The sequence below is a fragment of the Lepisosteus platostomus genome, chromosome 5 (genome assembly GCF_059453375.1).
Source record: "Lepisosteus platostomus isolate fLepPlt1 chromosome 5, fLepPlt1.hap1, whole genome shotgun sequence".
Taxonomy (NCBI): Eukaryota; Metazoa; Chordata; class Actinopteri; order Semionotiformes; family Lepisosteidae; genus Lepisosteus; species Lepisosteus platostomus.
Window position 1 is genome coordinate 20255597 of NC_142615.1, and position 15058 is coordinate 20270654.

General features: G+C 50.0%; 2 non-coding genes across 2 annotated transcripts; one reads left to right on the top strand and one right to left on the bottom strand.

The window, feature by feature from the left end:
- The first annotated feature begins 4084 nt into the window (after positions 1 to 4084).
- On the top strand, positions 4085 to 4203 carry LOC148664640 (5S ribosomal RNA). The gene has a single exon (XR_015937210.1). It is a non-coding gene; the product is annotated as a 5S ribosomal RNA (ribosomal RNA).
- An 8197-nt stretch (positions 4204 to 12400) lies between these two features.
- On the bottom strand, positions 12401 to 12472 carry trnap-agg (transfer RNA proline (anticodon AGG)). The gene has a single exon. It is a non-coding gene; the product is annotated as a tRNA-Pro (tRNA).
- Between the last annotated feature and the right edge of the window lie 2586 nt (positions 12473 to 15058).

A 15058-nucleotide genomic window follows, 5' to 3' on the forward strand; every position in this document is an offset into this window, starting at 1 on the left:
GCCACTGTCTCGTGTAGAGACGCTGCAGCTGCCTCTGTTTCCTGGCTAGCACTCTTCTCCGTCTGGCAGCAGCCTTCCTTCCCTCATCCATGAAAAAGGCCTTTGTCCTCACCTTCACCTCCTCCCACCACTCTCCTACTGACTCGTACAGACACTGCAAGGACAGCCACTGTGATAGTTTCTCCTTGTAGCGGGATACTACCCCCTCATTCTCTAGCAGCTTTGTGTTGAGTTTCCAGAGGCCTGGGCCAAAGACAGTCCCGCCCTGGAGTTCCACTCTACACCCTAAAGCCTGATGATCTGAGAAGAGGACAGGCTGAAGAGTGACCCCAACAACTTTCACTCTCTCTGAGACAAAGCAATAGTCAATTCTGGAGCTGCTATTCCTCCCTGACCATGTATATCCTGCTATTGTGGGATATATACATCTATATGTGTCTGAGAGTTTAAAGTCTTGAACTAAGTTTTGCAGGGCTAGTGAGCTGGAATCCAATTTTATCGGAGAGCTAGACTGCCTATCTGTGTGCTCTAAGATACAATTAAAATCCCCTCCCACTATCACGTCTGTGCTACATAACAATAGGGGAGAGAGTGCTTTGAGTAGCTCCACCCTTCCTCCAACGTCAGTAGGACAATACACATTGATTAGACGCAGGTTAACGGTCCCCCATTCCACATCCACACACAGCAACCTGCCATCTATGACCCTCTGAATACTTTTCAATTTGAATGCCCATCCTTTGAAAAGAATGGCCACGCCAGAGGTTCTGTTGTTATTGTCCCCTGACCAATCAGAAGGCCCTTTATCCCACCTATCTTCAAAGCTTTTATACCTCTCTTGATTTACTTCTTTTTCTTTTTCTTCTTACCAATTTCCTGCCAGCCATCCTCTGAATGAGCCTTCATCAGGGTGGCAGCAGTAATAGCGTTCACGGAGTCCATTTCAGGGAAGGGGGTAGAGGGAGGGGTGCAGGGGTTCCAGCTGTCCCCATCACCATGCTCTCCTTCCTCCTCGCTCGGGGAGAAAACAGAGTCATTTTTCCTTTTCCTCAAGTCCAGCTCCTGGGAGCACTGAGGGGAAAGGGGTGCAGCCGATGCACCAGTCTCCTCTTCCCCCTCACCCACCAGCTGCTGCAGATCCTCCGTGATGGACTGGATGGAGGAGAGGAGGGCATCTGTAGGACTTGCAGAGTCTGAGAAAAGCAGCTCTGCTGAATCCTGGGTATCCTCGCTGGACCCGCTTCACCGGGGGGCCCCACACTGGCCCTCGTTCTGAGGAGCAGGAGTGGGGGAGGGGTCCTCGCTGTTCTCGGGGGTTTTCAAACCCTCGTGCTTGTCTGGTGCAGTCTGCAGTTGTGGGGGCGTAGTGGATTTCTCTTCCACCGGCCCCGGAGCCACAGCAGGACTGATCCTGGCTGGAGGCTGAGAGTCTTTGTCCAACAAGGGTTCTTTGTTTGACTTGTTGTTTGCTTTGGATTTTCAGGCCGGTTTGGCTGAAACAAGCACTGCCTCATCCTTTCTCATTTTGAGTTTATTGGCGTAGGCGTGAGGGCAGTTCTTAAAAACGTGTCCTTCCGAGCCACATAAATTGCAATTTGGCAGCATTGAACAGTCAGAGGATAAATGTCCCTGTTTGCCACAGGTCTTGCAGCATTTCACAGTGCAGGACAATGCCAGGTGTCCCACAGCACCACAGCGCTGACACACCTTTGGTTGTCCCACATAAAAAACATAGCCATTGCAGGTGCCCAGCCGGATTGTAGAGGGCAGGTGCCTTAAGCCTCCATTTACATTGTCCGGTAGCAAACGAACCTCGAATTTCCTTGCCTCCTGTTTTTATACTGTCAACATCTCTAACCTCAGTTCCATGGTGGACGGTGCAGTACTGGTTAAGCCAGGTTTGAATGTCCTCCGTCTTTGCCAGATTCGAGAACATAACAACATGCACTGTTTTCCTCTCTCTCTGTGTCAGAGGCTGCAAGTTGATCTTCTCAAGGGCAGGAACTTTCCCTCTTTTTGCCTCAAACACATCCACACATCGTTCAAACAGAGAATAGGTAGCAAAAACAACCTCAAATGCTTTCTGACCTGGGAGAGCGAAGATGAAATCCAAGTGCCGAGGTTCAAAGCCAAGTTCCTTCTGCAACACTTTTCTACTGAACTGCATGCGATCCATGAAGAGGTCATCCAAAACCTCAAAACGCACAGCATTCTTGCGGGATCCAAAAGTTGCCATTTCGTAAACTGCAAAACAAACACTGCTTCCACAAAACAAGCAAACAATCCAACTACTCCACCTACAGGATGATCAAGGTATCTCCACTGCCAGGTAAGTATAAGTTATATAAGGCCCTGCAAGCGGCCCGGACCCACAGCACAAAGTGCGCAGCCTAGCCCAGCTCCTCGCCCCGCACGCCACTGCCTCCTGCTGGGCCCACTCTTTCGCACACTCACACGCCACACTAACACTCAAAAGGGTGGGCAAAACGAGAAAACGAGCACGCCGTTTCCTACACATCTGCAGTCGCCAATGCGCATTCGCTGCATGTCCCGGGATGCAATTCGGCCTCATTTGCATAACACCAGACCCACAAATCGCTACGCAGGCTCGCATCGTGCGCCTGCCACGCACCGAACAAACACTGGAGCCTTTTCAGCAATTTCCAAAAAATGGGCCTGCTCGCCTGCCCACAAGGCTCCGTCTCTTACCCGCTCTCCAGAGCCTGCTGCCTTCTGTGCTGTTCTCTCGGCACCACTGCAGCGCACACAACACGCTCCGCCGCAGGGAAGGCTCGCTCCGTGTGCACACGTCCTTTCAATGCCAGTTCAACAAGTGCTCCGCATTAGCGGCGTCAGGGCTCCGGCGTGTCACACCTCACCTCACCTCGCACAGCCCCCTCTTCGAATGTCTGGCGCTGGGCATGCCCCACTCTCCTCCACCTTATCTTATCGCGTGTGACCACCGACAATGGCCACAATGTCGGGGAATGGCACCTGTAAAGTGTTAATTGGGGCACAGGAACAGCCCGTCTCGTCCTGGGGGCCGGCTTCAAAGACAATAAAGCAAACACAGCGTGGCGGGGGAAGAAGACGACACGACACATGCAGGTACATTCAGCTCCGGCGGGAACGAGTCATTTGTCGGTCTTTTCAAGTGCTGGGAGCCGAGTAATCCTTCGCTTGTATCGTTTCTCCCCTGTGACTAGATCTCACCCTGCGACTCTCGACTGGGCTCACCCACGGCAGCCCAGCAGGTGTGAGCCTAGCCGGCACCCGGATGGGAGATTCCCCCCGGAAAAGCTCAGGTTGCTGCTGCTCCTGCAAGAGGTGTGACTGGGACCAGTAGGGAGCGCTCACCCTGCGGTTTGTGTGGCTTTCTTATGCCCCAGCATCCTGATGGCGACCCTCCTTGGCCATTAAGAAATCCCAGGGCGTCTCTCAAAAAGAGCCGCCGGGGGTGTCACTCTGGTGTTAGTGTTCCCCTTTACCAATCAGTCGGGGTCTCCTCCTAATCCCCGTCTCATATGTAACAATCAATGACGAGGCCCCCCTGTCCCGCGATATTGTATTTGTCCCCTGGCCGCTGGCTGGCGCCGTGAGATTTAGTACTCGCGCAAGAGAGCGCGAACGCGGTCCCCTGCCCCCCACAAAGTGTGCGCTCCAGGTTCCCTCTCGGGGCTCTGCAACACAGCGGAAAGGCAGCGAGAAGGAGCCTCTTGCTCTGACGCCGCAAGGCCACAAGAGGGCGGAGGCGCAGAGCGCCCGGCCGACATGTTGGACTGGTGTGCTTTATGTGCTGAAATAAACACGCGACAGCCCAGAAATGTTTTGAGTGCTGTGCACTGGAGGTTTTTGTCTTGTGAAGACTTGCCTTGTGCTCCTCCAAGCAGTTTGTTTGTTCTCCTCCAGTGCGGGACAAGCCAACACAAGGGAGCACATTCGCCAACATCCAGGTATGCAATGTGATTTGGAAAGCAGCTCCTTTCCAAAGAGTTGCACACGAACGATCCTTCAGTCCCGCTCGGGGGGCACGGAGCCCCAGCCACACACAGCTTCAAGTAGCGAGTCAGGCACCATAGCTTTCGCTTGTGGCCACACCACCCTGAATGTGCCTGATCTCGTCTGATCTCTGAAACTAAACAGGGATGGGCCTGGTTAGTACTTGGATGGGAGACCGCCTGGGAATACCAGGTGCTGTAAGCTTTTAAGCGCAGGAGGCGCCCTATCCCCGCTCGCTCGCTCATTCCCCTGTTCACACGTGCAGTGCGGCTTGTCCGTCTGTTTATTTGTCAGCTTTGGCGAGACACGGGTGCTTGTGTATTAGCGTGAGCGTTTTTTATTCTGATCATGAACAGTTTTACAAGTCCGCAAAGGATCGAGGAAAGGTTTATCGCCAGCTGAAAAGAGACACAGCGCTTCGGCTGTGGAGACTTGTTCGGCTGGCGTTCGGGGAGTCGCGTTTTTCAGAATTGTATTGAGATCGTTTTCCACAGAGCTCAGATGTCAAAGCAAAGCAGCAGCTCTCCACAGCGATCCTCTATAGCGCCCTTTCAGCTCCGTCCTCATTGGAAGGAAGCAAGAGTGAAAGGCTGAAGTGAAATAGAGCGGGGACGGAGGCAGTGAAGAGAGAGAACGTGGGAAGAAGAGAAAAACGCAAGGGAAAAAAACCAGCGTCGTAAAAGAGGTGACGGAGCTGTCCTCTCTATAAGAAGGAGAAGAAGAAGAGGATTTGTTTGTCTTTAGTAAGACTTTGTTTTTTGTGAATTTTTGTGTTTTTTTTGGTGTTTTTTGTTTTTGATTTTTGAAGCCCTCCCCTTCAGCCTAGCTCTGTTTGGGGAGGGGAGAGACTTTTGGTTTTTTTTTTGTTGCTTTTTTGTTGCTTTCTGAGTCCTGTTTGTGTTTTAATGGAAGGAAAAAACATGGAGGCAGAGAATGTTATTGTAGTGGAGGAGGAGAGTGGTGTAGGAAAGAGAAGGATGAGGAATTCGGACCGACCCCCCCGGCGGCTTTTTGCAAGGGCGCATACTGTTGTGGTGGATGTGAGCGGCGTGGAGAAACCGTCTGCGGGTGCTATTATCGCAGCTGTGCACGGCGTCTGTGGGGAGGGCTCTCTTTTTGCCTGCCACCCCCGGACGCCAAAAGAGTTTGAACTGACTCTGGACTCAAAGGAACATGCAGACGCGGTGGCTGTGGGGCTGGATGTGCAGGGCACACCCTGCTACTGCCGCTGGCTGGAGCGGAAGGAGGTAGTGGTGTCCTTCCTCCATTTCCCGGCATATATCTCAAACGAGACTATCAAGGAGAAGCTGAGTAGCTGGGGGGTGAGAGTGATTTCGGACATCAGGATGCGCCACTACCCTGGGACCACCATTGCTGATGGCATGAGGTTTGTTCGGATTCGCTTTCCCGAGCATGTACAGATGCAGCCATTCAAAATGGGTGAGGTATTTCGCGGCATACCCCGGTGGGCGTGTCGCGGTATCACGCGGTATCACGCAGTTCACGTGTGTCACGTGACTAACTATCCGGCGTCGCCTTGTAAAACCGCCAGGGGGAGCTTAACCTCTCATGTACAGCATTTGAGCCTTTAATTTTGAACTGTGTATTACAGCATGTTAATCATCAGTCATTAAAATGTTGGTATATTTTATGAAAGCAAGATTGCTCAGTTGGACAAAAGTACACAACCTACCTTTATCAGAAATATATATGCATCAAAGCCTTTACTGAAGATATTACTAATAGTATTAATAATGGATGACCTTGGACAAGCTGTATACTCAAAGTATAATTTCTTTAGCACATTTGTACAAGCACTTGGAATCTGTCCAAGCCATACTTTGTCAGGCATTTTGTTTTACTTCAACGGGCATAAAAACTTCCTTGCTTTTAACAGGGCGTTTCATAATTTCTAACTACGAAAATGATTTAAAATGCGACACCTATCATGAAAAGAAAAAAATACACACCAGTATTCCATTTCTCCCTAAACATTGTAAGCTTCGAAGTCTTTAACTAACGTGATACCGGAGTCAACAAGCATACTTTTAGAATTTGATTAAAAGGGAATATAATATGGAATCGCGTATCTCAAGAAATTAATAACGATATAATTATATTCATGTTGCAAAAGAACTGCAACGGACATAAAAACTCCCTTGCATGGTTTCATTACGACCAGAATCGGTCTTGAGATATTTTTAACTTGATTTACAGTTTTTGAGAGGTATGTCTTAACACCGATACTACAGTGCTTAAGTACTGCTCACGTTTATGTTTCTAGGTTTATATTATGCATTTCATACGGTCAAATTACTTTTGAGCAACTAATAAGAAGCGCGAAACGGTATGCGTTTTACTTTCGTTTTGTGCTGGAACCCGTGGATTGATTAGAGATATCAAGTACATACAAGTCATTTTTTAAATGTTGTAGTTCGTCTTGAAAAAATGTTACGAGTACATCATCTATCAACAATCACACAGGTTCTGTTTCCATATTGCGGATTTTGGTTAGGTATTATCAAATCCGATGGCGCTGTTAGTTTACTGAGTCCCATGTCACATGGTCTGTGATTGAAACCTGTAAAACTGGTTTAATTCATCACAGCCAGCACTCTTCAGGTGTGAGGGTCAAGGGGACAAGGGGATCGTGAGCTGTGTCTAGGTGAATGGTTCCCTCACGAGCTTCTTTCCAGTGACCTTGCCTGGGGGCACCGCCACCTCGTTGATCTACCAATATGCTGACGACACCAGACTGACGTTGGCGGAGATCTCGGCCATTTTAGAGGTGGTGCAGGCCTACTGCGCTGCCTCGGGCGCCAAGGTAAACTTGGAGAAGTCTGAGGTCATGCCGTAGGGGAGGGCAGACCTTGCCCCGCTCTTCGGCTACCCTTTCAGGGTTGAGACGGGTCACCTGAAGGTCCTTGGCGTCTACATTAACGCTGATGAGCAGGCCACTGGGCTTCTCCTGTGGAAGGAGAAGCTCATTAAGATGAGGGCCAATTAAATCGGTGGAGACACAGGTCCCTGACCCTAAAGGGAAGGGTCCTGCTCGTTAACACACTGTGCCTGTCCCTCTTGTGGTACCCATTGTCTGTGATGCCTCTTCCTGAACGGGTAGAGAATGAGATTAGGCAACTGGTGGTTGGATTCGTGTGGGAGGGGAAGCCTCCGCGGGTCACTCATGACACCCTCATTGGGAAAATCTCCAGGGGTGGGCTGAAGCTGTGTGATGTAGGCCTGAAGCTGAAAAGCTTTAGGCTGAAAGTAGTGAAGAAGTTCCTTGACCTGGATAATGTCAGCATTTGGAAGATTGGTATGGCAAGCTACCTCGAGACTTGCGGGGGCTTGGGGCAGGAGACCCTCCTGGTGAGGCTCACTCCGGGGTTGATAAAACATCTGCCCTCCTTTTACAGGGAGGTCCTGCTGGCGAGGGGGTAGTTCATGTCCCAGCATGTCTCCTACACGCCGGAGACCCGGGCCCAGCTTCTGGAACAGGCTCTGTTCCTCAACCCCCTGCTGGTGTCTCGATGGAACAGGCAGCTCTACGGGGCTGGCATATCCAAGGTCAAGGATCTTCTTTATGAAGTAAAGGACGGATTTCTGCCCACCCAGGCTATTGTCGACGCTGTGCGAGAGGTCGACGACGAGCTGCCTGTCAGTAAGATCCGTCAGGATTACGAGCAGCTCAAACTCGGTCTCCCGGACAGTTGGCTGGAGAAGCTCCATCTACAAGACGGGGCAGCAGGCCCGGGCTGGCCGGAGCTGAGGGTGAAGTGGGGGGACCGTGGGGTGGACCTCCTGGGGTGCACCACCAGCATGTTCTACAGGCTGATGATGGCGAAACGCTTCAGAGTGCCGGTCTCAGAGGTGTTCTGGGGTAAGATCTTCCCCCAGCTCGAGCCAGGGCGTACTTGATGGTTCTGCTGGATTGTCTGTTTCGCTCTGTTCGAGGAGCTGTTCTTGACGGGGTGCCCTAGAAAGAGCTGTTCCTCTTTGGGTACCGCGGGTCTGAGGGGGGGGGGGGTTAATGCCATTTTAGTGAACCTCCTCCTCAGCCTAACGAGGACAGCTGTCTGGGAGAGGAGGAACCTCATGATGTACAATGGCCTGAAGCCAGACCTTGTCAGGCTGTACATTGCCAGGGTGAAGGGCTGCTTCTCTTTCAGCCTGGACTACTGCAGGGCTGAAAGGCAGATGGCCGACTTTCGCAGGATCTTCTTAAACAATAACATCTTTGTGGACCTGCGGGAGGAAGGCTTGTACTTCCGGCTCTGAGATGGGGGTGTCTTTGAACAAAAGACACACACGGCTCCACCCTTTTCCACCCCTGAATAGAATTGGACAGTTGAATAGCATTTAATTCACATCGAATAGCATTGGTCCCTGACTAGCATTGGTGAAGCTCAGCAGTGGGCCACTGGGCACAATTTCCCACCGTTTCCATAGTGTAGTGGTTATCACGTTAGCCTCACACGTGCAATGTCCCCAGTTCAAAACAGAGCAGCTTTTTTTGTTGCCACGCACACTGTTTGGGGATTCGCCTATGCGCTGTGATCGAACAGACCCACTCACCTCTTAGTGTGGCGGGATCTGCACAGTGCATGTCGCAGCGCTTTCTGCTTTCACTTCAATGTGCCTCCTGATGTCGAGTCGTGTGCTGTGCAGAGGCTCTGAAAGCGAGAGCAATGAAAAGGTGCACAGTGCTGTGAAAGAAAACACAGAGAAGTGAAAGGCAGTCCTTTCTCTAAGACGGGGGTAAAGTTAGCTTGAAGTTCGAAAACGATTTTGGCACGCCTGTAGTGCTTTCGGGAAATCTCTTAGAGTTACAAAAACACTTGCTTTGTGTATAAAATGCATTGTGAATGCTTTCTCAGCCTTCACTTTGTCATTTTTATGACTTTTTTTTACCACGCTCAAATATTGTTTTGTCCATATCTTCACAATGGAAGCACAGAACGTCTTCAAACCAAATGCATTTAAAAGACCACAACTTCTGGAAATTTCCACATTCTCTACATCAAACTTTCAGTGAGCTAATTTAGTTTTTCATTGATGCATAATTATGCACTAACTGGAACCCGGGGGACCGCTGTGTGCACATGTTCACAATGCGAGAAATACTGTTCAATACGGCTTCATGCGAAAAACCCGTATATTACCTTAGGAAGCAGAACAGTGCAGTCTCCAATTACCCAGACTGTAAGATGACAAGATGAGTTGATGAAAAGAGCACAAAAGTTCAGCTCGTACAATAGGCAACGAAGGTCCCAGCGTCGTCATCGCACTTGAAAGGACTGCCTTGCAGACCAAGGGCAGTGGGCAGTGCCCGGTAAGAGGGGCAGAGGCGGTAAGACATGATGCCGAGAAGCATGAACCAAGGGGGATGAGCTCAAATGGTAGAGCGCTCGCTTAGCATGCGAGAGGTAGCGGGATTGATGCCCGCATCCTCCAGGTCTGAGTTTAGAGCTCCAGGAGCCTGGTGCTCTCATTTAGCCTCTGTGACTTCTGACAGGTGCTCCTCCGTTGCGGAGAGAATGTCCTTCAATTGTCAAGCGTTGAAGGGCCACACCTCCTTCCCAACCTCAGTCTGCACTGAGTGCGTCTCCGGCATTTTCTCGTCCAATTTGTCAGCTTAGCAAGTGAAAAGTATATCCGAGTGAAAACAGTGCTGATAATACTCTCAGGAATTGTTAGAAGACGTGCTTTTGATCATCGATTGCTTAACAATCACATTCGTTCGACTTTAGCAATCAAGCTCGTAGTTTTCCTTCAAATCTTGAAAGCTCTCAGTGAGAACATCATAGGCTGCAGGACGCCCCGTAACTTGATTACTTCAACAGAAAGAAGAGCAGACAGCTCCACAAATATGCGAGGCGCAGAGAGCGCAAGGCGAGCCGCACACGTTTCGGTGGCTGAGAGAGGGCAGTTTTTGCTTCTGCATTTCCCAAGTAAGGACGCATGACAACAAGCGATCGCGGTGCTCATCTACGACATAGTGGTGATGAGTTTTCAGTACGTGTTCTTCTGAACGAGCAATGAGGTTGCCGCCTCGGACAGCTGACTGCACGCTCTCATTGTGCCACGTGATGAGAATTCACCAGGCTCGTTCAGTCATTAGTCACATTCCATCGTTTGCCATAAGCAGACGCTGCGAAGTGATGTGGATATCAGTTCCCAGTCTTGTGGAAGAGGAGGAAAAGAGCACACAAGGGCTTGTCCGGGAGTTGAACCCGGGACCTCTCGCACCCTAAGCGAGAATCATACCACTAGACCAACGAGCCACAGCAGCACTTTCCATTTCAATCTGTCAGCGAGCTTGAGGATGGGGGAGAGGCGTCATTCGCTCGTCCAGTCAGACCTTCATCAATAAGTCAAGAAAGCCGCAATTACACGACTGCCTTGTAGACGAAGGGAAGTGAACTGTGCCCGGTAAGAGGGGAACAAGCGGCACTAGGTGACGCCGAGGCATAAGCCCCAGCGAGGGGGGTTGGTTTGTATGGTACAGCGCTTGCTTTGCATGTGGGAAGTAGCAGGATCAATTCCCGCATCCTCCAGGTGTGTGCTTAGAGCTTGATGTGCCAAAAGGTGTCCTTTAGCCTGTGGTCACGCCTTGCATGGAGAGCATCGTGCAGCTGTCAAGCGTTTCGCAGCCACACCCCCTTTTCATCTTCTCTCTGGCTTAAGCGTCTCCACCACTCTCTCTTGACATTTCATGTCAGCTTGTCAGAAGTCCGAGTGACATTTTTAATGGCTGAGTGAGGGCACGATGCTGAAGCAGAGAGGCCACTTCAGCCAGAGAGACTTGTGCTAGGTGAGATCTGAAAGACGGACTCACAACAGAAACAGACCAAAAATGTATGGGTGAGATCAAAAGGCAAATGCAACATTCAGCAGAGGGCGTCTAAAGATTAGGGAACGGGCGACTGAAATCCATGTGAGGCAAACTTTCCGGTGTGTGTCCTGCACCTGGGATTGTTGGCGTAATTGGTAATGCGTCAGTCTCGTCATCTGAAGGGCCTGAGTTTGATCCTGACACGGGGCAGGGCTGCTTCCTCTCTTGCTCTTTTCAAACACTTGCGGCAACTGTTCGCTCATAACCACGTCTGGAATGCGTGACCTTTACATGGGCGAGAAGCAACGCCGCATCCCTTTTCTAAAGAACATTCACATTCAGAAATAAGTCAAGAAATTTGCCATTACTTTCGCTCGCACTGCTGTCAGCCTGCCCATGTTGACCAAAGAAAGATTCACTCGGCGTCAACATGACAGAACAGCGATCACTTGAAAACAATGTTCCACACTCCGTAAGCAAGAACTTCAGTGTTTGCAGTCACCCGATATGCCGATAGTCAAAGGAGCGCAAAACACGAAGCGTCAAAAGACAAGATGAGTTGATGGAAAGAGCGTTGAATTGATGAGCACAAAAGTTCAGCTCGTACAATAGGCAACGAAGATCCCAGCGTCGTCATCGCACTTGAAAGGACTGCCTTGCAGACCAAGGGCAGTGGGCGGTGCCCGGTAAGAGGGGCAGAGGCGGTAAGACATGATGCCGAGAAGCATGAAGCGAGGAGGATGAGCTCAAATGGTAGAGCGCTCGCTTAGCATGCCAGAGGTAGCGGGATTGATGCCCGCATCCTCCAGGTCTGAGTTTAGAGCTCCAGGAGCCTGGTGCTCTCATTTAGCCTCTGTGACTTCTGACAGGTGCTCCTCCGTTGCGGAGAGAATGTCCTTCAATTGTCAAGCGTTGAAGGGCCACACCTCCTTCCCAACCTCAGTCTGCACTGAGTGCGTCTCCGGCATTTTCTCGTCCAATTTGTCAGCTTAGCAAGTGAAAAGTATATCCGAGTGAAAACAGTGCTGATAATACTCTCAGGAATTGTTAGAAGACGTGCTTTTGATCATCGATTGCTTAACAATCACATTCGTTCGACTTGAGCAATCAAGCTCGTAGTTTTCCTTCAAATCTTGAAAGCTCTCAGTGAGAACATCATATGCTGCAGGACGCCCCGTAACTTGATTACTTCAACAGAAAGAAGAGCAGACAGCTCCACAAATATGCGAGGCGCAGAGAGCGCAAGGCGAGCCGCACACGTTTCGGTGGCTGAGAGAGGGCAGTTTTTGCTTCTGCATTTCCCAAGTAAGGACGCATGACAACAAGCGATCGCGGTGCTCATCTACGACATAGTGGTGATGAGTTTTCAGTACGTGTTCTTTTGAAAGAGCAATGAGGTTGCCGCCTCGGACAGCTGACTGCACGCTCTCATTGTGCCACATGATGAGAATTCACCAGGCTCGTTCAGTCATTAGTCACATTCCATCGTTTGTCATAAGCAGACGCTGCGAAGTGATGTGGATATCAGTTCCCAGTCTTGTGGAAGAGGAGGAAAGGTGCACACAAGGGCTCGTCCGGGAGTTGAACCCGGGACCTCTCGCACCCTAAGCGAGAATCATACCACTAGACCAACGAGCCACAGCAGCACTTTCCATTTCAATCTGTCAGTGAGCTTGAGGATGGGGGAGAGGCGTCATTCGCTCGTCCAGTCAGACCTTCATCAATAAGTCAAGAAAGCCGCAATTACACGACTGCCTTGCAGACGAAGGGCAGTGAACTGTGCCCGGTAAGAGGGGAACAAGCGGCACTAGGTGACGCCGAGGCATAAGCCCCAGCGAGGGGGGTTGGCTTGTATGGTACAGCCCTTGCTTTGCATGTGGGAGGTAGCAGGATCAATTCCCGCATCCTCCAGGTGTGTGCTTAGAGCTTGATGAGCATCGTGCAGCTGTCAAGCGTTTCGCTGCCACGCCCCCTTTTCATCTTCTCTCTGGCTTAAGCGTCTCCGCCACTCTCTCTTGACATTTCATGTCAGCTTGTCAGAAGTCCGAGTGACATTTTTAATGGCTGAGTGAGGGCACGATGCTGAAGCAGAGAGGCCACTTCAGCCAGAGAGACTTATGCTAGGTGAGATCTGAAAGACGGACTCGCAACAGAAACAGACCAAAAATGTATCGGTGAGATCAAAAGGCAAATGCAACATTCAGCAGAGGGCGTCTAAAGATTAGGGAACGGGCGACTGAAATCCATGTGAGGCAAACTTTCCGGTGTGTGTCCTGTAGCTGGGCTTGTTGGCGTAATTGGTAGTACGTCAGTCTCGTCCTCTGAAGGGCCTGAGTTTGATCCTCACACGGGGCAGGGCTGCTTCCTCTCTTGCTCTTTTCAAACACTTGCGGCAACTGTTCGCTCATAACCACGTCTGGAATGCGTGACCTTTACACGGGCGAGAAGCAATGCCGCATCCCTTTTCTAAAGAACATTCACATTCAGAAATAAGTCAAGAAATTTGCCATATCTTTCGCTCGCACTGCTGTCAGCCTGCCCATGTTGCCAAGCAAAGATTCACTCGGCGTCACCATGACAGAACAGCGATCACTTGAAAACAATGTTCCACACTCCGTAAGCAAGAACTTCAGTGTTTGCAGTCACCCGATATGCCAATAGTCAAAGGAGCGCAAAACACGAAGCGTCAAAAGACAAGATGAGTTGATGGAAAGAGCGTTGAATTGATGAGCACAAAAGTTCAGCTCGTACAAAAGGCAACGAAGGTCTAGGCGTTGTCATCGCATTTGAAAGGACTGCCTTGCAGACTAAGGGCAGTGGGAGGTTGCTGTTTTGAGACGGAGGCATTGGGATGGTGGGCCGAGATCTATTCTTCTTAAGGATTTCTTCATCGTGAAAGATCGGTCCACAGGTCATCCAACGAACTCAGGGAATCATGTGCTACTGAAGGGAGTGAAGTGCTGAAACACATGACATGCCCCCTTGATCTCACATGCACAATTCTGCTGCAATATACACAGCTACCGTCCACACTACGCAGTGGGGCTTCAGCAGAATCTGCTACGCCACCTGTAATTACATATCCAGCTGCACACATATACATGGCCCTTCTGTCCTTTTCAGGATCTCAAAAAAAAGCATAGCGTGGTTTTCCTGCCACATGATTGACCTCATCTCCCTCAGAATGTGCCCCGCCACATTCATTGCTGAAGCAGGACGGAGGCTAACGGACATGTCAGAACAGTGAGGTTCAACGATCTCTCCAAAATATTGTGGTTGTAGTGGAAGAGATATGTTTTAAATTGTACCTTGGTATTTCAAACTCTCTCTAGAATGTTATCCATTTCTATTTTATTTTGACAGGAACTGTTAAAAGGCTAATGACACTAGATGAAAAGAGAAGAAAGAAAACACAACGTTTCAGCTGTGGAGCCTTCTTCAGGTGTGAGGGCTCCACGGCTGAAACGTTGTGTTTTCTTTCTTTTCTTTTAAGCATGGAATAGACCTATTACTTGTTCCTTTGCAGCCTACACATGGTGATGCAGCTCCCCACCTGAACTGCTAATGATACTAGATGCCTGGTAGTTTGTGGTACTTGGTTATTGTCTTATGTTTGCTCAAACTGCATATGTGTTGTAGCAGCGAGGCTTATTAATAAGAAAGAATTAAGTGTTCTGAGCCTTCCCAAATGAGGCCCCATCTCTGTTCATCTCTGTGGTGCAGCCACAGAGAAACTATTCATGCAGGCTGATTTAAGGTTTCCTTTGATAAGGGACAGCTCCCAAAGGGGGATGCACTTAGCTAAGCCTGGCTATCATGATCAATGGTCATCCATTGGCGCCTATCTGTCTAGGGAGTGCCAGATGGACATCTGGACTGCATTCCTAGGTGTCAGGAGTAAATGACTCATATCTCACCTTGATCAACCAATCAGGGACTGGTAGGGCCAAGTAACCCACGTGGGACTCTGATGCCCATGGAACTTTCACCAATCAACGAGCTGAAGTTCCTCCAGGTAAAAACAAGAAACACAGAGAGCCTGTAGTAAGATTCAGGAGAATTCTGTGGACTTTTCTAAAGGGAATTCAAAGGAGAATTCCAGGGCAGGACGGCCCAGGAGCAGAAGGCTCCCAAGGGCAGGACATTCTCACAGAGTGCCTCCTGACCATCCTGAGACTCAGCCCAGACAACCACGGAACGGCCAGTGTGTCCGAGTGCCAGAAC